The sequence below is a fragment of the Alligator mississippiensis genome, chromosome 3, assembly GCF_030867095.1.
Source record: "Alligator mississippiensis isolate rAllMis1 chromosome 3, rAllMis1, whole genome shotgun sequence".
Taxonomy (NCBI): Eukaryota; Metazoa; Chordata; order Crocodylia; family Alligatoridae; genus Alligator; species Alligator mississippiensis.
The window spans coordinates 281,819,572-281,841,908 of NC_081826.1; the positions used below are offsets into that span (position 1 = coordinate 281,819,572).

Consider the following 22,337-nt stretch of genomic DNA (forward strand, 5'->3'; position numbering starts at 1 on the left):
GGTTGTGCTCATCACTGCCCCCTCTCTTGGGGCTTCTCTTCTTATCGAGCCTCCGGTCTTCTAGGCCCCACACACTGCTACCCTCTCTTAACTGGGCTCACCGTCCTGCTATTCCTTCTCCCAAAGCTACCTTCTCCTCTCTGGTGTGGTTCCCCTGGAACCTTCGGCCTCTTGCCCTGGCCCACCTCCAGGCCAGTTGGGACCCCAGGCCCATGGCTCTTGGGCATCCCTCACGGTGGGCCCCCGGCCCTTTTGACCCTTGTGGTCCTGTCCCCAGCTTGGGCCAGTCGAGGGTACTCTCCCCTTCGGGCTGACCACCGCAGGACCCTGCCCCCTCGAGGCCTGTTGCTGTGCTGGCCTTCTACCGGGCTCGATGTACGGCCCCTCTTGGGCTCCTCTTGTTGCTGTCCCCCTTTCAATGGGGCCGGGGTTCACGCACCCCACTCGCAACCCACTGGTTGCAAGTGGCAGGCACACCCAGTGCACTGCCACACAGGACAAAAATATTTTTTGAAATCAAATTAATGAATGTTGTAGATCACTTGTTTTAGACTATAATTTGGTATTTTTCTGGTTCTGAGCTGGCAAAACCCCTTGCTGAAAAGAGTACTTCTGGGGGCAAAGGGAGGGACTTCTAGTGGCAAAGGTCAGGGGTTAGGGGGTGGGATTTCAGGTCGCAAGATGGCAACTGGGGCGGGGCACCTGTCAAGGGGTGTAGCTACCCATGTGGCCCTTGACAGCTTGCCAAAACTTGGTAAGTGGCCCTCCGCCCAAAATAATTGCCCACCCCTGACCTAACACCTCAGTGAGGACATGTTTCTTTCAAGGCGATGTCCCTCAGCCTGTCTCCAACTAAGGAGTACCCACGAGAGGCAGGAGCTAGGGTTTTGAGAAATCTTATACTTGCTGTACTCTGGAGGTTGCAACGTTGTGGTATTTTAGGAGCTACCCTGCCATGAGTAACCCCACCACATTGCCACCAGCACCTCCAGTCAGATGCACTTTATACTTCATGTCCACTTACCTAGTTAATATGGAGGTTAGGGAGGTCATCAGAGGATCTTATAAATAGATGGTAGTGGGAGCAAGGGGTTGGATGTCTGCTGGTGGTGTGCTGAGCAAGTAGTCTCTAGTATATGGACTTGGGACCATGCAAGAGCAGGGGGAGGGTGTCTGTGAAGAGCTGCTGCATAAATTACTTCATATGGCAGCCCATAAAAGTGAAGGCCAGCTCGTGTTTACATCTTTGCTGTTACCTTACCATCCTCTGCTTGAAGAAGCTAGAGGAAGTCGACTCCCAGGGGCCCTGCACAGCAATGATGTATGTGCTGTTGTAGGAGTGGATTCAGGCAGGGTGCACTAGTGCACTTACATCCCTTTTTGATTCCCTGCCCCCCAAATTTTAAAACCAAGCAGCATTCCTAGTCAGGCAGTGCTGAGGGAGTTGGTTGACTTCATAGCTCATTATAATCTGCCTGATCCCTTCTAAACTCTTACTCCACAGGTGTTAACCACCCCATCTTCTTTTAATGGTCTTGATGTTTCACCAATCAAGCTACCCTTTGTTCTGCAATTCTGCTGTTAGCTGCTCCTGGTAATTAAGTTCCTATTTCATAGTCTTTTAGATTGTTTTTTAACTTATTCCAGGGAAGTTGTATTGTTTTTTGTGGGTTTTTTGCTTCAATCTTAAACTGAAGAATACAGCCCTAGGCCCCTAACATATTAGTAAAGCTTCTACTTTATTTTTAACTGGAGAAAAATGTGTTGTGTTACAGGTGATGAGGCACTTCACCATCTGCACCCCCCTTTTTAAAATTCTAGATCCTCCTATGCGCTATTGTGTATATTTTTGTTTTTTGTTGACAGCTGTTGACTCAGTATCAATAATAATAATAGGAGCTGTGCCCTATACAGCTGTTGATCTTCTAAATTAAGCAGATGAAAGAAAGAAAATATCCACTGGCCCTGGGTACGTGCTGGAGAAGAAAGGAAAATCTCTCTTGCAAGAGCCTTTCTGTCTGCTAGTAGGAAGATGCAAAGAATTTAGATTCTGCTTAGTTCTGTGTGTTGGTTTTTTGTGGTTGAGATTTACTTTTAATTGAGACATGGCTTTCTAAACCATGGATCCTCCTTTGTAACAGTTGAATTGATTCATGTCTGCTCAACCCATATTCAGAAATATCAATCAGAAGAGACTCTGACAGGACCCAATTTTGTTTCTGTTTAAACTTGATGGGAATTTTGCCATCCAGCTTAATGAGGAACAGAATGAGGCTAAATTGTTGGATTTAAGGAACTCCACCAAGGCTTCTGTCTTGTACTCAGTCAAAGATTCTCCATTTTCTGGGTGTGGTAACCCTTGTGAGATCCACCTAGTATTGCAGATTTTTCAAGAGAAGCAGGCTATTAGAAGGGGAGGAATTGGTTTCACCTGGCTGGTGTCCTCCCAGTAAATTATGGCTTGCATCATTTTTGTTGGCACTACAAGTTGTGATGTACTCATTCCTGTAAAGCAATACAGGCTGGCTTATTCACTATCAAGGGATATTTAACTGTTTAACTTAGAAATGCAGCAGAATAAATCTGCAGTTAGGTTATAATCCAAAAGTGGTTAAGAAAGCAATTTCCCTGATGGAGGGACATGAGGATGAGGCAGGCCCTTTAAAGTTTGTTGTTAGCTGTTAATCTGATTTTTGAGAGGATGGTGCATTTAGTTAAAGAAACATGAGCCTAAGAGCTGTGAAGTCCTGTGTTCTACTATGAATTTTGCTATCAATTCACTGCATGAACTTGGAGAAACCACTTAAGCCCATCTCAGTTTCCTCATCTGCAGAACAGGTAGATCAATATTATTATCCCAGTCTCACAGGGCAGTAAGCATTAAGTAATTAATATATTGCACAGTGATAAAGATGGAAAAGCAATACTGAAGTGCTAATTAGAAATAATTGCAACTATTCTTGCTTAAACCCAGTTCAATTGAAAATCTCTTGCTGTTTTTTCATTTTAATCTTCAGTCCAAAAGTGTCCCTTCTACCATGTACGTGCATACATCTTTCTTCCTGGAAGGGACAAATAAACCTGTGGAAGCCTGGGATAAGTACTGAATGAGCACTTGAGAGGTCTTGAGAAGATTAGGAATGTGCTGATTAGAATGAAATCCAGTGGTCTGTGAGATTACATAACCCGACACGCAATTGTGGCTCTTTCTGAAATGGTAATACAACCAACATATTGTTAAAACTTAGATTTTACTTTACTCTTAATGTCTGAAAGATGAGATAAGACAAAGTAAGCTGAAGTACATATTTTATTATTGCTTACCCAGGGCTTCTCATTTATCAGTCTTAAAGTGCTATTGTCACAAAGGTGGGAAAACATCCTTATTTTACATTTACTGAGGAAAACATTAAATTACTTACTATATAGGGTATTCTAGGAGGCAGTGGCAGAATTGGGAATAGAAGGGAGGTTTCTGCATTCCTATTCTGTGACTGGCCTATCTACTGTGCCACATTGCAGGAGCCATCCCTTGTATGACTCCTGTATGAGTCGCATGTGTGAGTTGATAAGTGTTTCTAATCTATAATTATTCACTTAGATAGCTGTAAATATTTACTACTTGAATTTGTGGATGTTAGATCAGATTTCATGCTAGGAGCTGCTGATAGTAGAGAATAATTTAATGCTATTCTCTGCTAAATTATGCAGGTTAGTTCAATTGATCTCAGATAATTAGTTTCTTTTTTTAAATTTCAATGTCCACTTTCCTTTGTTTGATAAATAGATTTCTGAACTTTTTAATGGAAAATATGAAAGAGAGACAATCTTTAACAGCTCTGTAGGGGTTCTGGCTCATGCTCAAATGGTGTGCTGTTGTTTTGAAGAACATGAGGCATACTGGAGCTGCTTTTCCTCCTTGTCCAATTAAACCAGTTAATTAAATATCCTTTTTTTCATTCATAGCCTGTGTTTTTAATCCTTGCAACTGAACTCAGTATGCTACAGGAAGTTCTTTGCATTTCTCAGCACAGCAGATCACTAGTAAACATGGCATTAAATCCAGACCCATGCTGACTCTCTGTATTCATCTGTCTTTTCTGGAGCTAATACCATCATGCTGGGTGTTTCCTGTGCTAATAGTTACTTTACTTAAATGCCAGATACATTGTGATTATACGTTGTTGTTTTTTATTCCCTATACCTCCAGCTAAGTATTGGATTTAGCTAATGGATTTGGGTAGTGCAGAAGCAATAAGTACGTTAGGCAGGAAGGTGAATAGCATAATTTGATAAGGAAAGTGGAATGCTGAAGGTTTCTCGAAAGAAACAATATTTTTACAGTGCTGTTATCTTCTACAGTGTTCTTACTCTGTTTTTGTTTCACATCCGTTGTTTGATCCTTGGCTGGTTAAATGCTTCTCCTGATTTTCTTTAAAAAAATTTTTTTTTTTAAACTGATAGTTTTATAGCACCTTGACTGCAGGTGCAGTGTATAAACTACCCAATAGCTGAATTAAGGAAGGGACCAGCACCTTTAGAAACTTTTCATTCTTGATACTTCATGAATCTGATAAACCTGTGCTATGGAAAACATCACCAGGTACAACAAGTAATTCTTAACTTTCCATGAGAGAGAAATTCCAGATGTCTCTTTCCATTTGAATATCAGCCTTGAATTGTTGAATAGGAATAACAAAGACCAAGGACTTCTAAATCTTGCCGTATCTGTAACATCTCTCTCTGGGATTCAAGGTTTTAACCAAATCTAAATAGCTTCTTTCCTTGCTTGATTTTTTTTTTCCCCCCAGCTGTTATAACCATATTGCAATATGAGAGAGAAGACCCTGAGGGGGGACATGTAAAAAAAATAAATAAATAAATAAAAACAAAAATACTGATGCAGCCATGCCAGTTGGAAGATGAGTTTTATTTACCACATTACATATGTAGGACTTTGATTACTGTCCAGAAACCAGTAAGCGTACATGGAGGTGCAAGGTCAAATCCTGTAGCCCTGACTCATACCAGACTTGTTACTTGGATCCAAGCGGAGTCTTCGACAAATCAGCTTGAGTGAGGTCTGTGAGATTTTTGTACACATATGAGCCACAATGGAAAGTTAGTTCAACTGCAAGGATGTATTCCCAGGAGGGAATATTCATTTCTTTTTTCCCCTGACTTTAGTTATCCTAATTTTGTGTCTTCATAATTCTGGCAGTATCAGGTGCCCTTGTCAGGATCAGTGTTGTGATAACTGCTGAAAAACCCTTTGGTAGACATTAGGCCCTAATCCCACCCCCTTCAGCTGGGTAAGTAGCAGTCACACACCTAATTTAGGTACGGAAGTGGCATTCTGGGCCATGGATGCAAAATTTAGATCCTACTTGCCTTTCCAAGCATGCTCAGTAGGGATCTGCTCTGGTCACATTTGCTGTGTTGCAATCCTGTTCCACCTAGGAAGGTGCATAATTCTGTTTCATTCCCTGAAATATTAATCACAGGAAAACCATGACTGAGTGGAGAAGGCCAATTTTTCTACCTTTTTAGCTTGCTACCTTTGGGCATGTACAGACATTACACTTAGATTGGTCTAAGTGAACATAGGTCAATCTAAACCTGTAACTGAACAGGTGCAGCTAGACTGGTCTAAAAATGGTGCCAGGAACCTAGAATAGACCTCATCTGAGGTATATTCAATTGAGATCAATTCAGGTTAGACCAGTGTATTGAACTGATGAACTGTTCTGTTGTGGTTAGAGCTCATAGCCAGGGGGATGGAGACCCAGGTTCTAGGTCCCTATTTTCCCAAGGGCATTTGAACCTCCACTTTAACTTATCAGGCCATGGTTTAGACGGGACTGAGGGCACCTCCCTTCCCTCCTTTTGAATTTGGCTTAGTGGGAAAACGAGATGGGAAGGTATGTGAGGCTGGAAGAGAAAGCCAGATGGAACTCAGCTCAGTAAAATACGAACAGCCCTGAAAGGGAGGGATTCTAGCTTCTTATGAAGCAGAAGCTACTCTGTGGCTGTCTATCCATTTTATCCAGTGATCTTTTTTTTTTTCTTTTAATGCAGAAATACCAATGGAAGTAGGGAAAAAGGGGACAGAACCCAAGAACGTATCAGGGCTGTTCTCAGTTCACTGAGCCAGGCTGCCAGGCTTGCTCTTCTCCTGGCCCCATGTCTTTCTCTCTTAGCTTCCCACTGCATCATTGTGGATCTGTGGCGATTTGTGACAATTAACCCTAATTCTTGCCTGATTAGGAAATTGCTTTGAATTTGGCAAATAGATCTATTTGTCTAATAGGTTACTGTCAGGTGAGGATCATCAGGAGGCTGTGAGAACTGCATATGCCTTAGAAGTGACGCAATCCCATTGTAACAAATGGGGGTCGGAATGGAAAGTGAACAAAGAGATTATTCTGGATACAGGAGAAGTTGCATGGTGTAAACCTATTAGCCTCAGGTCCAGCAGATGGAGGGGAAAAAAAAGACCGAAATCTGCAGAGAAGTTGATTTTCTGCAAGAAAAAAGATAGGCCTGAAGCAAACCTCCTGGCCATAGACCCTAAGAATGAATAGGATATTGAGCTGAATTTAGCAGCCGTTCCATGTTTCTTTAATCAGATGATCCAAAGCTCTGCACTTTAATTTGTCTGCACTTTGGGGATGTAGATTTGACTTTTCCTGGGCTGTGGGGCAGGCACTTAATTTATCTGGGGGGTTTTTTTTCTTTAAAGTCATTCATTTTTTAACCCACTACGAAAAAAAAATATATTGACTGCATCAGCACTAAACTTCCTTCCAAGCCTTTTCCGGAGAAGAGCAACTATTTGGGACAGCTTGTTCCCCTTTGACTCAGCCATCAGTGTTTATTTTCGTGATCTAACTAGAACCCTTATCAGTCTGTTTTTAAATGTGCAGGTGCTTTACATGTTGTAGTTTAATGAGTTCCAAGAATTGTGCTGTGTCTAGATGGTTACTGCGCTGCTAAGACTGTAGGTTAAATTTCAGCAGTGCCCAACTTCTATTTTCAAAGTGCCTTAGCCTGACTCTCATTGAAAATAAATAGAACTTATGGTCTTAAATAACATTCAGAAATGGAGCTTAAGGCTTCCAAGTAATTTAGGTGCTTAAAAAAGTGTCACCCCTAGAGTTCAAAAGACTTAGCAGTTCGAAGTAGCTGCAGATGAAGCTGCCAGAGGACTGAACCTAAAAATGGTGTGGATTTGGAGCATCTTATTAATAACATTATTTTCTAGATACTTATTTTTCTTGTTGTTTTAATCCAATTAAAGTTACTGAAGTTAAACTGACTGGTTGATTGGATTTTGGGAGGTGTAATTAAAAAAAATTGCTGACAATGAAGATGGCATCTGGGAGAAGTGTTTTTGCTTGATAGCTTCTTTCAATAGCAAGATCCTGAGTAAAGTTGCTCTGAGGAAGCAGTGTGTGGATAAAAAGGAAGTTTTAAAAGCTGTTGCCTATTTGAATCAAGCATGATTTCTATTTTGATGCAAATGCTGATGATTGTGATGCCCATATACAAAGCTGTATTGTTACAGAAATTACAATTGAAAAAAGTTTAGGAGAAAAATGTAATCATACTTTGTTTTCTGGAAGACATTTACCTCAAGGCCGGGATGATTGGAGTTAGAAGCGCTTGCTTTAAATGTCTTGTATGCTTCCTAATATCTCAGGAAGAGATGCAAAGGAGAGAGGAGGAGGGAGGGAGAAAGGGAATCCATTAGATTTCCAGGATATTATTAAAAAACTGTCTATGGGTCCTGGAAGGCATTCCATTTATGCTACAATTATCCTGTTAATCATGCAATAAAAAGCAACCCTGCCATATGTTCAGGCAATTAATGGTTACCAGGGGGTCAATTGCTGGGGGGTATGAGGGGAATTGATTGGCTCCCCCCTGCATGGCAAGTTCAAAGCTGGGAGCTGGCAGCCCAGTGTATGGGGTGTGGGTGTGCAGCAGTTGCAGAGCTGGTAGGTTCCCTTGCATGGTACCTGCAGAGCCATGTGGTACCAGCTTTGAACTTGCCAGTGCAGGTGATCATGATTTGAACCGCCATGCATATGTGACTTGCCCTTATCCAAAATGCCCACCTCTTATCATTGACAGTCGAACTGAGACGATAAGATGGTTGTTTGACTGTTAGAGGCAAAAATGAGTCTGTCCACTTTCTACATTTTGATGCAACTATATCCTATTGCTTCCAGTTGTACTAAAGTTGGGCTCCTCTCATGAGAGACAGTGGCCCTGTAGTAACTAGATCAGAGTCAGGAAGTAGACAGAAGAACGTAGAAGTGGGAGAATGTGATTGTGGAAGAATCTGCTAATGAGGGCAGGAGGAATGTGGAAAAGGAAGAGAGAGAATGAGGAGATTTTGCGGAGGAAGGACACAATTAGGCCAATTTTTGGAATTGCTTTGGGAAGCATAGGCAACTGGTAGGGGGAGCATGTGCCCCCCCTACGGCCGACACTGATACTGTTGATAGGGCTGGTGTCCCACCGACAGGGCCACTGTCTTTGGCTTCTGCAGGTGCCCTCCCAGATTCAGGAGGCGCCAGTCACTCATGTTGGCAAGTAAGTGGGATTCAAATGCTTCATATTGAGTTAATGACCAAAAAGACCATGAATGTAATGGGTGCTGCAAGATGCCTAGCTTTTGGTGAAGTCTCTGTTTGTGTGTGTTGAAGAGCTGTAGCTCAGGGTCGTGCCTGGACTGAGGAAGTGCTTAGTGTGCTGCCTTAGCACTCAGGAGACCCAAGTTCAAATCTGTGCTCTTCTGTAGTCTTACCACGTGACTGTATGGGAGTCACAAAGGGCAGGATTTAAGGTATACAAAGTGCCTAACTTGCATTCGCTCCAATTTAAGTATCTGGCCATAAGTCCTACTGCCACCTGCAAAAGAGGATGCTGGGAGGATAAATGTTGTTCGAAGCACTCTAGTATCATGATCATGGCACCTTTTAATAAGTAGTTAAGGTTAACTGGAAGAAGGTATATTTTTTACAATTTGACTTGCCTTGTGCATTGTAAGATTTTAAAGTTTTAGCTCTTGCATTATACAGGCACAAATTTTTCCTAGTATGGACATATTTTAGGAGGTAAAGATTTGAGGATGTCTGCAGAGTCTTGTGATTTACAAATGTAACCATTTGTTACTATTAAATGTCACAGAAGGAAATGGTTCTTCACTAATTGGCAGAAAATGGCTTAATAAGATAAAGCTGGATTGGAATAGTGTATACCTATACCATGTGTTATCTCTGGTAATGACACTAAAGGAAAAATGCATTCATTTTGCTACACGGATGGGTTTACAAAAGGCAAAACTAAGTAGTTAATGATGTTCCCAAATTTCTTAAATTGTATCTTTCACCCTTCAATTTGTGAGAACCGATAGAAAGACCATTAGTGTTGTAGAATTGGGCATGGTGACTCATAGCATTGAGGGAATGGGCCAGCCCATATATTTTTATGAGGCTGTGTAGGGGCAAGGCATGCAGTCCATTCCTGAATCATTGAAAAGCTGCGCATGCTTACTTCTTCCTGGCCTGGAGTCTGAGTGCTTTGCACCTGGTGGGGTCAAACTGTAAAGAGTGTCATAGTTTTTTCAGGTACCCATTTTAAAAGCTCTCGGTATCTTAATGAGTACACATACCATGGGTAATGAACCAGAACATTCAAAATCCTGAGGGCTAAGAGCCCTGTAGATGACATTTATTTTTCTCTGTGGCATTGCCAGGGAAGCAATACTCTTCACCTGAGCAGATTTTAAATCTGGTTTTGTTTTGCCCAAGATAGAGTTCCCCAATTACTGAAAACAGTGATATCCTTCCTGGCCTAATAGCACTTTTTTCGCTGCTAAACTGGGCATATTTTTCATTTGTATTCTACTCTTCTAATTAAAAAATTTTGGGTGGTAAATTATATGCGAGTCTGTCTGTGGAGATCAGGCAGACTTACCAAATACATCCCTGAAACATGGAAGATGCCAAATTTAAGCCTATTTTTGGATTTTAAACTTCATTACTGAACAACAAGAAAGATTTCTAAAACCTCCCTGAATGCCATCTGACACCAACAGGGAAGTAAGCCGTCCTATACCACATGGGTCCAGCTGGAGCAGCTGGCACAGCTCCTGCCTGACTCCGGCACAGTACCTGCCTGACCCTGAGTCCCTGGCATGCAACTGGGTCAGGCAGGAGCTGCTCCAACTGCGCCCGCATGGCTTGAAGTGGTGCACAGGAACACAGTGCAGCACTAGCCTGGCCCGGCCCGGCCATGTGCCGGGGACTCAGGGCAGGGAAAGGGGTGCAGGGAAAAGGAGTGAGCACAGCCTAGCACTGGCCCAGCACAGATAACTTGCAGCACCCGGCCCTTTTCTCATGGTGGGAGTGCAGGGAGACCCTAGCACGTGGCTGATGCTGAGCTGTGTTCCCACACACTGCTTTGGACCATGTGGGAGTAGCTGGTGCAGCTCCTGCCTGACACAGCTGCATGCTGGGTACTCGGGGAGGGGGTTCAGGGAGAGCTGCGGGGAACTTTGTGTGCGTGGTTGTGTGTGTGCACGCGCGACACTCTACAGCTCAATAAAACTCGTTAAGTAGGCCCCCAGCCCAAATAATTGCCCACCCCTGGTAGAGTGTTTAGAATTTGTTTTGTGCTCGTGTGCCATGGGACAGGACATGTTTTCTGCTCTGATGGTTGCAATCTGTATGAGCCTTTGAAAGTCAACATTTGTTCTGAGTTTCTCTTTTCTTGCAGAGGATTCTGGGAATTGAGACTATCTCCTCTTGGCAGGAATCACTGTTTTTCCATATGAAAGTGCTAATCTAAGATGCATTTGTTTAGTAGCCAGCCTTGCGCACAGATGGGTGTAACAGGGTTAAAAACCATTCATCCCAATTGCCTCTTACTGCTCGGCTGCCACAGAACCAGGTGCTGCAGTCGGACAATTTCCTTGGACACGGAGGGTACTGCTGTGCTGTGAAAAGCCCAACTAAAAGGAGGCCTGTAAAATGGGCCAATTGTCAGCTGGGGGAGACTGGGTAAACTTAATGGACTCTAGTGCAACTCTGACCATTTCCATCAGCTGAGGTCCTGAGCCAGTAGAGGGAAACGGTTTCTGATGATGCCCAGGAGCACAACACACGTTCAGAAATAGGTAACCATTTGCCTATTAACCTTTTGTCTTACCCAACACTTGAGCCTTGTAACTTGTTGCCATCTGAATCATACAGCTGACAGGCCCCCAAAGAGGGCGGTTATGCAGTGACAAAACTCTATCTGGATTTACATGACTATCGTGTTTTTTAGTGTGAATGCTAGGAAAATGGCTTTTGGTTTTTGCAACATAAGCAGCACCCATGACTGGAAACTGGCAACAACATTTTGAGCTGGTTTGTGCTGACATGTGAAGGCCTTCTGACACGTTTTAGCTAGTTTAGCATTTTGTGTTCTAGTTTTCTGTCATTTCCAGTCAGACCATGCTGTTTTTTCTAACTTTAAAAAAGGCCATTCTTATAACAGTTTAAAATAGCTTAAGTCATTACTATTCTCTGGATTGCAGATCCTACCTACTAGGCCATATTTCATATTTATCCTTTTATGAAAATGTTTCACAATTTGTAAATTCAACAGGAAAAAAGCCAGATTTTCGTCATTCCCTTCTGGCCCTTCTGGCCAGGCCTGTGTATCGCCTTGATGTGTAGGAAGTAAGTTTGGGGCCTCATTTCAGATGGGAGGCCTACAGGCTTGCCAAAACATGAGAGGAAACAAAAATCCTCTCAATTTTTTTTCTCATTACTTAAAAAAAAAAAAGAAACAAAAAATCCTGAAGTTGGTAATGTCACGTGCACCTTTGTATTATCTGAAGTACAAGAGATCATATAACTAAACTTGGTACAATAATATGAGTGCACAAATAACTTGATATTAAGTGTGTAGCAACATAAGTTTAACACCCTGCATACATTTGAGGTTTATTCCTGCTGAGGAATTTCTCATAGTCTGAAATTTCACAAGATTTGTCTGATGTGTACCTGCTGCTTGTTCCTGTACATGGAGCAGCTGGGTTTCTGAAAGTGGGACAAGGTGGCTGCTTTCTGCCAAGGTGAAGGATCAGTATATTGATGAGCTCAGGGCTGGCCACGGTTAACTCAGCTGCCTTTTTTTGTCTAGCTCCTTGTGGAAGCAGAAGACCAAATGCTCCTCAATATCTTTGTAGTGTCCTGGTGGTACCTCTGAATGAGAAAGGGAATAGTTAAAAAAGAAAAAAGAATATGTGCACATTGTTGCAGATGTAAGATTATCCTTGCTATTGCTTATGTCCTGTCTGTACAGTGAGTCTGACAAGATCTAATTCTTTATGATCTGTATTTCCAGGACATTTCACAGTTATCTATTGTTTGAGCTATGTTTTCCCTCACAAATTAGAGGATAGTGGTTTAAGTAACAGCTTTGGGAGTTGAGAATCCCAGGCTCTTGGCAGCGCCGTTGACTTTCTAAAATTGTCTTGGGGAAATGTTCAGGCCAAATATTTCAAAATAGGCTGATTGCAGATTCTGCCATTGGGGGCTTGTCTATAGTGCCTATAGTACCTTTGGCTGCTGCCAAAGGTATATGATCAGCTCACTTGCTCAGGCACAGCACCTACCCAAGCCTGGGAGTTGGGCAGGACATGGTTAGAGTGCTCTTCAGTGCCTTGGAGCCTGTGCCCAAAGCTGTTCCCAGTTTCTACAGAGGCAAAGAACAGCATTGATGCACGCAGTCAGAGCCGCTCGGGGCATTTGCCCTGTCTAATTTCTGGGCTTGGTTGTATGCGGAGCAGGAACAAGTGTTTTTGGGCAGACTGGTAGTCTTCTTGAAAAGCCCTAGTTAAATTTGAGGTGTTTGGGGAATGACTTTTTGAGGGGTTGAGTGCCCACAAGCCCAGGAGAAACCTATGGGAGGCTGGGGGGAGGGATGCTTGGCACATGAGAAAATCAGGCCCAGGGTGTCTGGATTTGGATACCCAGCACCTTGCAAGGGTGAGGGAAAGCAAATCTGTGGCCACTTCTGAAACTTTTGCCTTTCCCTTCACTGGTGCCCAGTGGGACAGGATGGTCCCAACAAACTCCATCATAAGGCTGTTGTGAGGATTAATGCAGCTTAGATTAAACCATTTTGAATGTGTAATGTTAAATAGCATTAATAGTGTAACTATTACAAGTGATGTACTGAGAGCCACAAACTGTTCCAGTCTTATTTTTAAATTCATTCTAATTTGGTTAAGAAATCCATTTGTCATGACTAGAGGTCTGTCCTTTCATGGTTGAGTGTGAGTAACCACTTGCCGTGAGTGATAATTATAGATGAGTCTGAACTAACAAGTTTAGATCAGTATCTGAATTTCACCAGTATATGAGAGGCAGGGCTCCTACTTAGCTTTTGGTCCAGATCTAACTTTATAGGGATTTAAGCATATATATTGAGGGGGGAAAAAGCAGACCTTGAAAACTCCAACCTGCAGAGAGCAAAGCACACCATTATCTATTTCCTTTCATGCCGCCTGTATAAAAGATTTTATTAAAAATGAAACTTGTAAGACCATAACTAGGGCAGCTGGTTTTTTTGGATAGTGAAGGGCGCTGGTTTGGTGCCTTTTACCTTGAAGGTGATGTGAAGCAGGTGGGGAGCAAGAGTTCAAAGGTTTTACTCTGAAGGTTAACAGAAGTGTGATGTGACACCCATTTTTTCTCCCTATAAGAGCTGATATTGGGGGTAGGGGAGGGGGAAGCAGAGGGGACAGGGAAAGGGTGTTTGGAGTAGTTTGTTTGAAATATAGCTAGGTGCTAAAACCAAAATGGGATCCATGAACAAAAAGCATGGACAAGAATGTGGTATTTGTAGCTGCTTGGTTGATTTATCTTGGTAGCTATCAACCTTTTTAGACTCAAGGAATCATGGGCAATGAGTACCTCCTGAACCGGGGGGAGGGTACCAGATCATGGGGGAGGGGCCACAGCTGATCGCAGACCGGGGCGGGGGGTCCCCAGTGGCCAATCACTGAGCGCGGAGCCACTAGTGGTGAAATTGGAAGCGCGCTCCTGCCGGCACTTCTGGTTTCGCAGCTGGCGCTTCTAGGGGGTGCGTGGCCAATCTCAGGGGGTGCACCCCCTACCCATCGCCAGTGCAAGGAATCCTCCATAACTTTTGTGAATTGAGTGGCACCCCATTTCAAAAACTAAAACAGTGTTTACCTCCTTGCCGAGATGCAGGAAAGTGGCCAGTCAGGGATGAGCTTGAGTGTTTCTCTCCTCAGACCTGAGGCAGCCTTCAAACAATCTGTTGGTACCCCAGGGTGCTGTGACTTCCTGGTCGACAATCATTGATCCATTCTCGTTAAACCGTTCCCTGTCACAGCGGGAGGGGAAAAATGCCCTCCTGGCTCCATGTCAATCAGCATGGCCTGTCCAACCTCTTCTTGAACACCACCTGTGATGGAGAGTCTACAACTTCCCTACGCGGAGACTGTTCCCCTGCCTCACTATTTGAATACGGAAAAAGTTTTTCCTGATAGCTAATCTAAACCTACTTTGCTGCAACTTCAAGTCATGGTTCTGTATCCTACTCTCTGCAGCTAGAGAGAAAAGGTGGTTTCTTTGTTCTTTATGGCAGCCCTTCAGATATTTGAAGACTGCTATCATGTCCCCTTTTTAGTGCCTATTCTGTAAGCTGAACATTACTTTCCTTCAGCCTCTTCTCATAGGACTTGCCTTCCAAGCCCCTTATCATTTTTGTTGCCTGGTTCTGGACCCTCTCTAACTTCTCCATGTCTTTTTAAAACTTGGAGGCCAGAACTGCACACACTACTCCAGATGAGGCCTAGCCAGTGCTGAATAGAGGCACTCTCACCTCCTGCATCTTGCACCTAATGCTTTTGTTGATGCCTCCCAAAACCACACTTGCCTTCTGTGCAGCTGCATCACATTGCAGACTCATACTGAATTTGTGATCTACTAAGACTCCCAAATCCCTCCCCACAGGGCTGCCATTAAGCCAGGTACCACCTATTTTGTGCTTGTGTTTTTGATTATTCTTCCCAAGGTGTAGCACTTTGCATTGGTCAGCACTGAATTCCATCCTGTTAGATCCAGCCCAGCTTTCCAGTCTGTCAGGATCTTTCTGAGTTGTGCTCCTGGCCTTCAGTATGTTAGCAGGCCTTCCCAGTTTTGTGTCCTCTGCAAACTTGCTCAAGCTTTTAATTCCAGCATCCGAATAATAAATGAATTGAACAGCACTGGGCACAGGACAGACCCCTTGGCTTTTTTTTTTTTTATAAACTCCTCACTTGAACAGGAGACTTTTTGTTCCTCATGGATGCTTGTACATGGAGTTCAAATAAAAAAAAAGAACCTGAGGCCATGTGATACCCTGTGCAGGGACTGACTGTCCAATCCATCCAGGAGGGGGAGTGGGAGAGATTGTCTGCTTCCTATCACTAGGCCTGGGAAGGTTTAAACCCATGAGCTGCAGGTATTTCAAAGCTTATGGAGTGCAGGATCATCTCCACAGTTAACTAGACCTGTGTCCCTTCTTGCCATCATATTTCCATGGGGTCCTTGCCAAAGGTTTCCCCATACAATCCTACAAGATGGGCTTTAAGTATAGTTACTGCAAATGGCATTGTGTGCTGATTTACATTAGTGCATAATATGCTGCCTGCAGCACTGCCTCTGAGTCCTGTGTTGCCCTGCAGTAGTGAGTGCAGTTTATGCCAACTCTCCTTGGGAATGTAACAAGGTCCTGTGGAAAAGGCCTGGCCATTGCTTTAGTGATGGGGACTGTTCTCATTTCACTGAAGCAGTAGATGGGAAGTACAAAAAGCTTTTGATTCAGTACTGTCAACATACTAAGGATAGCTCTGCTTTATACATATACCCTTTTAAAAAAATCTCTTTGAGTATAATAAGGATGAAATCATGTAAGGTTCCAAAGAAATGGAATTGGCTTATTTTTTAACAACTCTTTGAGAGATTGATAACCATTTTTAATCATCCCTATGGGTCTCAGAATATTATTGTCCTCGATTAAATAATGTAGAATTTTAGGATGATTGTTACAGAAATCTATCACATATCTTTAGACCCAATTGACTTAATTCTCTTAGTGAATCATGTAGGACTTTTCTATAGGAGTTGGGCCTGATCCTGAAAGTTTCTGGGTGCCTGCAACTCAGTGCATGCTGACAGTAATTGAAAGCTCTGCCTTCCCACTTCTTGGAATCAATCACTTTAATATATAGTCTTCCAACACCTGCTATGTATGGGTGGGGGCTGCAGTACTGAACTGATCACATTCATGATCTCACTTCAGTCTAGTGCATAAACCATATGGTACTTACAGTGTATGAAATTCACATGTTTGTACTATGTGCCCATATGCATATATAGTATTTAGAAAATTGCTTCAGGTAAGACTAAATATCCTTTCAGAAGCTCACCATGGGAAAATAAGGACTTGACTATTTGCCACGAAATATGCTAGAGAACAGCAGTCTAGTTTTGAAGGTTTGCACACATAAAGGCTGTTAGCAGCTCTTTAGCATTAGAATAACACCAAATAAATGTGAGAGGATCAACATATTTTTTTAAATGTTCTGTCCCAATGCATAATGTGTGTCATGGTTGTCGTGGAAACACGGGTGGTAACAGAGCCTGAATGAAGTTGAATATGGGCTTTTTGTTCTTGACTTGCCTGTGGCTGTTAAAGTGGTTGTTACTGTTGTGCTTGGTGACAATTTGTTCAGATTAGCTGCATGTGCAACTTTTATTATCAGGGCAAATGGAGACAATGATTTTTTTAGATACTTAGGCTGAAGTAAATAGCATTGAAAGCAAAGCACAGAACTTGGATTTGTGCTTGAAATCCAGAGTACTTTAAGTAGAGGAGGTAGGGCTTCCAATATTTCTGGCTAAAACAAGTATTTTTTAAATTAATTTATTTCATAAAAGTAGTAAAACCCCCCCCAGACACCTTCCTTTGTAGCAAGGATGGATGGGGGAAGGAGAAGTCAAAGCTAAAAGCACACAGTACAGCATATGCTCTTATGGCTACAGCAAATGTGCGTGTTGGTGCTGTTGCTGCCCATCCCATGTGATGTCTGAACAAGTTTTTTTGGTCAAAATGAACAGATAGGGCCCCACTGGTGTGAGCATCTGAGTTCTGTTTGGCAGAGCACCAGGAGAGCTGGGGAGGAATAAGCATGATTTTGAGCCATTTTTATGTTTCTGAGGGGGTAATCCTGGCCTCACTGGAGCTAATAGCAGAACTCCCAGGCTAAGGACAGATATTCAAAAAGCCTGAGCCTGACTTGATTCAATCTTTGCAGGTTAGTCTAACCTGCTAGGGTAACCGGTTTGTAACCATACAGACATCCCCTCTGGACTGAAGAAATGCAGGCACATGCCTGCAGTGGCTCAGGCTAGAAGCAGGGGGCAGATGGGGAGCATGAGAGCAGCCCTCCCTTCCCTTCTACAATGCTGAGTGAGGGAGACATAGCCAGGCACTTGCAGGACGCTCTGATTAGGGAGGGATTCCCTCCCTCCCTGCTCCTGACAGCAGGGAGTTGATAACACAGTGTTTATCACCCCTAACTCAGTGTTTATCAGCCTATCAAACAAAACAAAGCCTTTCTCCATTAGTTCAAGCTCTTCTTAAACAGCTTTTTACAAGGAAGGAAAGGAGGAACATTTACCAGCTACCTGTTGATTAGCTCCAAAAAGCCCTAAGCCGACACTGTCCTGTCAGCCTTTGTCCTGACTCCTACTGCACAGACCGTAGCCAGGATGTGATATGCTAGCTAATGCTGTGAGGTGTCTGTGTAAGGCAGAGGGGAGGGAGAAATCCCTGCTTGAGCAGGGAGGGGTGGGGGGGCAGGGGGAGCAGGAGGCAGCCAGGCAGATGGAGCTGTGGCCAGGGAGCAGAGGGGAGGGGCCAGCCCTGCTGTGGAGCAGAGAGCTCAGCCCACAAAGCATGCTGGGATGCTAGAGGACACTGATTTAACTGAAACCAGGAAGGAGTCTGGGATAGACATTGCATGAACTGGTTTGACCCAAATCAGTTAAGTCTGATACTACATTCAACCAGGTTTATCTCAAACTGGTTTCAGCCATTGTGAAACTGGTTTATGTGCACTGAACATCTGTTCTGTTACAGATTTAAACCAGTTTCTGACCACTTCAACCGGTCTGTGTGTAATGTCTGTCCCTAGCTCCACTGATGTCAGTGCAGTCAAGATTTTACCCGTGGGATAGCTGCAGCTTGGAACAGGCTCAGGGCTGCTCTCCGCTCTGTTCTGTTGCAGTGGCCCCTTTCCAAAATAGCCAGAGCACAGTGGTACTTTAACGAGTTGCCTTTTTCCCCTGGCCTCACCCATGCCTTGCCTCTTCTCTGTGGGCTGTTTCACAGAGTTGACGTGCCCTGTGCTCTGAGCTGCCTGGAAAACCTGTTTACATCAGGAATTTCCCTGGCAGCAGCTACAGTTAGTTTAATGCCCCTCTGCATTGCTAGAGTGGCATAAGCGTGCTGCAGCAGAGATGAGATTCAGTCCTTTAATCTGTCCAATAAAGAAATTCTTGTAACTAGAGTAAAAGCACCCTTACAAGTTAGATAGGGCCAGATTTTAATCTCCCTCACAGAAGTGTGAATCCAGAGTTACTGCATCAGTTTCAGTAGAGTTTCTTTGGCTTTATACTAATATAACTAAGATGAGTCGGATCCAACATAGGAAACAAGATGTTGTTGTTATTTCACAGCACAGTTTCCTGTTACCTGCAAACTGCTGTTGGTTCTGGTTTGCTTTTGCCTTGAAAGACAGCAGGTACCAAAATAAATAGTAAAGCATCTGTATTGGTAAATTTAGCAGGATATACTGAAGACTTTTTACAAGCTGTTTGTTAGTCTTGTTAAACTGTACCATGTGAAGTGTGTCTCATTGGGGTGCCTTTTAATTGCATGAATACCCTGTCATTTCCAAACAGTCTGACAGGTCCAATAGACACATTCAGTAGTATGTTAAAAAAAAAAAAAAAGTGGATGAGCTTATACATATCAGAAAACTAATAATTCAAGAGCTGGGATTTCTTTTCTTGGAATAAACATTTTACCTTTCTGTCAGGACAGGCATGTGTTTGCATTGCGGTTTCTGTGAAATCATATTCTGAAATTAAAAGAATGACTTGCAGCCTCGTTTGAGCAATACTCAGTGATTCTGTTGGGAGCACAGTCGAGCTGCAAGCATTTGGAAAAGAAATCTGCTCTGAGGGGTGGGTGGGGCACACAAGTGCAGGAGGTGGCGAGGCAGAAGGGGAGGAGGATGAGAATTCAGTTTTGACATGTGCTACAAACATGGATCACCAGTAGGGAGTATGGAGCAAGACACTTGCATATTCAACAGTTATTTCTACAGTAAGTAAACCTGGAAAAACTGCAGTTAGAATAGCTGAAAAATTAGTGAGAGCACAGAAGGAAAAAAGAAGAGCTGCTTTCTCTGCGACATTGCTGCTTCTGCTCTTAGGCAGAGGGCTTGCTGGGCAGGTGAATTCAGCAGGTAGGACCCGGGGAGGGTTGAGCTGGAGGGCTGGAGATTTGTGCTTGAGTTCTGGGGTTCACAGACCATGTGTGAGTTTGCTTGTGAGTCTCAGTAGCAGTGTGCCACACGGTCCCAGGCGATGTTAGCACTGCTAGGTGTGCCAACAGGATGCATATGATAAACCCAGAGATTTGACATAGGAATCTGTAGTGTTAAAAAACATTTTGCCCTGCTGTGGTCTTTCTGAGTTTTTTACAATGGAAGAATGGATCTGTTGTTTTTTAGTAGACAAAAAAAAAAGGGGGGGAAAACTAAGAGCTGGCATTTTCTGAGGGGCACCATGAGTCTATTGAGGGCTGTCTTGAGTCTTAAAAAAAATTGAGAACCACTGCTCCATATTGACTATCTGTCTAGAAAGTGTTTCCAGCTAAAGGCAGAATGTGTCCTCCCCATAAAGAGAAATGTATTTTTTGCAATAGAGAGAGACCTCTCCTCTGCAAGTTACGTTGGAACAGATGATTGACCTGCAAGCGCTCTACTGCATTTATTTTATCTATTATCTTTTTACTTTCTCACTGTCCTTTTTATTCATCACCTCTTTGGGCTCCTTCTCATATTGCCCCTATCCATTCTTGCTTCTTTTTTATCCATTCTTGCTTCTTTTTCTCTACTCTTTTTCCTCTGTCTCCCTCCTCCCATGTTTCTCCAGAACAGAATCGAAACATCCACACTCTTGATGGATGAATATAAATTATGATATCTTTGAATATTTATAAATAAAGTAAATGAAATTGCACATCCCCGTGAGGAAAGGGAAAATATTCAACCTGAAATATAATGGTCTTGGTATTTAGATCCTGTAGGAAAATGTATAGAAGGAAGAGTTGTGTTAATGCTATTAGTTTAATACTGAAATACAACTTCAATTATAGTCAGGGAGACAGAATCCAAGTTTTGCATTTAATATCAAATTTAGTTGGAATAATTAGTTTGCAGACTCAGAGCAGCTGGTACACAGGCTGAAGCACAGTCAAACCTTCATTTTTTTCAGAGTAAATAAAGGTGCTTTTAATTTTCAGTCCGAGTTGTAAAATCTCCTTCGGTTGACTGGAAGCCAAAGTGACGTCTGAACATGCTAACGTTTTCTGCAGATGTGCCGTCAACCCCTGTTCTAAATCTCTCTGCTGGGGGTGCTGCTGTACAACTGCAGTGGTTTCTGGGGCTGTCACAATGATGGACTGTAAATGCATGAGGTTAATGTGGCCCAAAGACAGGGGTGTCACATAATACACGATCCTGCGGCACTGAAATCGGTGGGTGGTCTGTTGTTCGCTTCTGTGATCCATGGCAGGAATGGGCACATAATGTAGAGCAGGGTTAGGCCCATTTAATGAAGAGCAGTTTTGAGTTTCTAGCCAGATGACATAGCTAATCCTAAAACACATTTAAAGAGGCCACAGTCATTAGGAACTTTGGTGTCTGAAATTCTGATGCCCTTATTGCAGTTTGTTAACGCCTAGGATTTGTGGTAAGTGAATAAGAGATGAAAATCATCAGTAGGCTTACAGGGTATTTGCTGTGTCTTGGTGTGGGCGTGTTCAATGACGGGACTTTATGGTTTAGTTGGAAAAAAATACTGGAGAATCTTAAATGTCTTCTGTCATGGCAATTTGGAAGGACAAAGGATTCAGACTTCTCAGAACGGTGGTGTATTACCAGGTTGCTTCCTTCAGTGAAACAATTCCCTGAACCGGTGCTGTGGCTTCATGTTTCCTAACTACCAGCAGAGCAGCTCCATAATTTTGAGCATGAGAAACTCCAGGGCCACTGTAAGCATGCTTGTGCTTAGCTCCCTAAATTCAGGGTTTCCATCCTGTTCTCCCCATTGTCGTAGTCCAGAGCCCGGGGATGGATCTAGCTGATGCTTCTTGGCTGTGGCACAGCTCACTCAGCGGTGTAAAGAGGGGACCTGTAAAAAGGGTAGCCACCGCCTTGTCTCTGCCAGAGGTTCCTGGCATATATGGACATTTTTTCTGGCTGTTACAGAAAGAATGGTGAAGTTGCCCTTACCTTCTCCTGGTCTGTGCCAGGCTGCAGCCCAGGTTGTCCAAAAGCTGCAGCATGCTCCAGGCTTGGGTGTGGCTTTTTCTTCGGTATGTGCTCTCCTACTGAGCATCAACTGATGCGTTTGCAGTGGCTCTGGAGACTCTGGGTCCAGAGACTTTTGCAGGTACCATAAGCACATGCAAGCCAGAAGTAGCCCTTAATACAGTCTACAGTTCCTGCAGCTGGAGCCCCATCTTTAATTCTTCACCCCTTTCCTCCAAGTATTGTACATATATTCTAGGCAAGGTGTACTATTGCTTGAGCCCCTTTTTGCTTGAACTTTTGCAGTTAGTCTCTGCTGTAACAAGGACTTAATACATTTCCAGGCTGGGTTGCTATGAAATGTATATAATAATTGTGATGGTTTTATTAGTTTAATCAAAGCAGATCATTGGGCTGTCGTGCTGGGGATTACCACTTGGGGTGAAATATCAGTCCCTGTTACCAGACTGAGTGAGGGGAGATGGAGAAGGCAGTAAGGTTGCAGTGTTAGCCCTAAGAAAAAGGAATCACTGAACAACTGTCTCTAGCAGCACCCTCTGGCTGATGCACAGAGATTGTTCTGTGGCAGCAGAAAAGGCAAGGGGTAGTGATGTGTTGCCAGTAGGTCAAGGGAAGTGATTATTCCCTTCTA

The 22,337-nt window shown here is 43.3% G+C and overlaps 1 protein-coding gene across 4 annotated transcripts in view; it reads left to right on the forward strand.

Annotated features, from left to right (window-relative positions):
- PDZD2 (PDZ domain containing 2) overlaps positions 1 to 22,337 on the forward strand; it is a 330,694-nt gene that overhangs the window by 192,294 nt on the left and 116,063 nt on the right. The window lies entirely within an intron of this gene.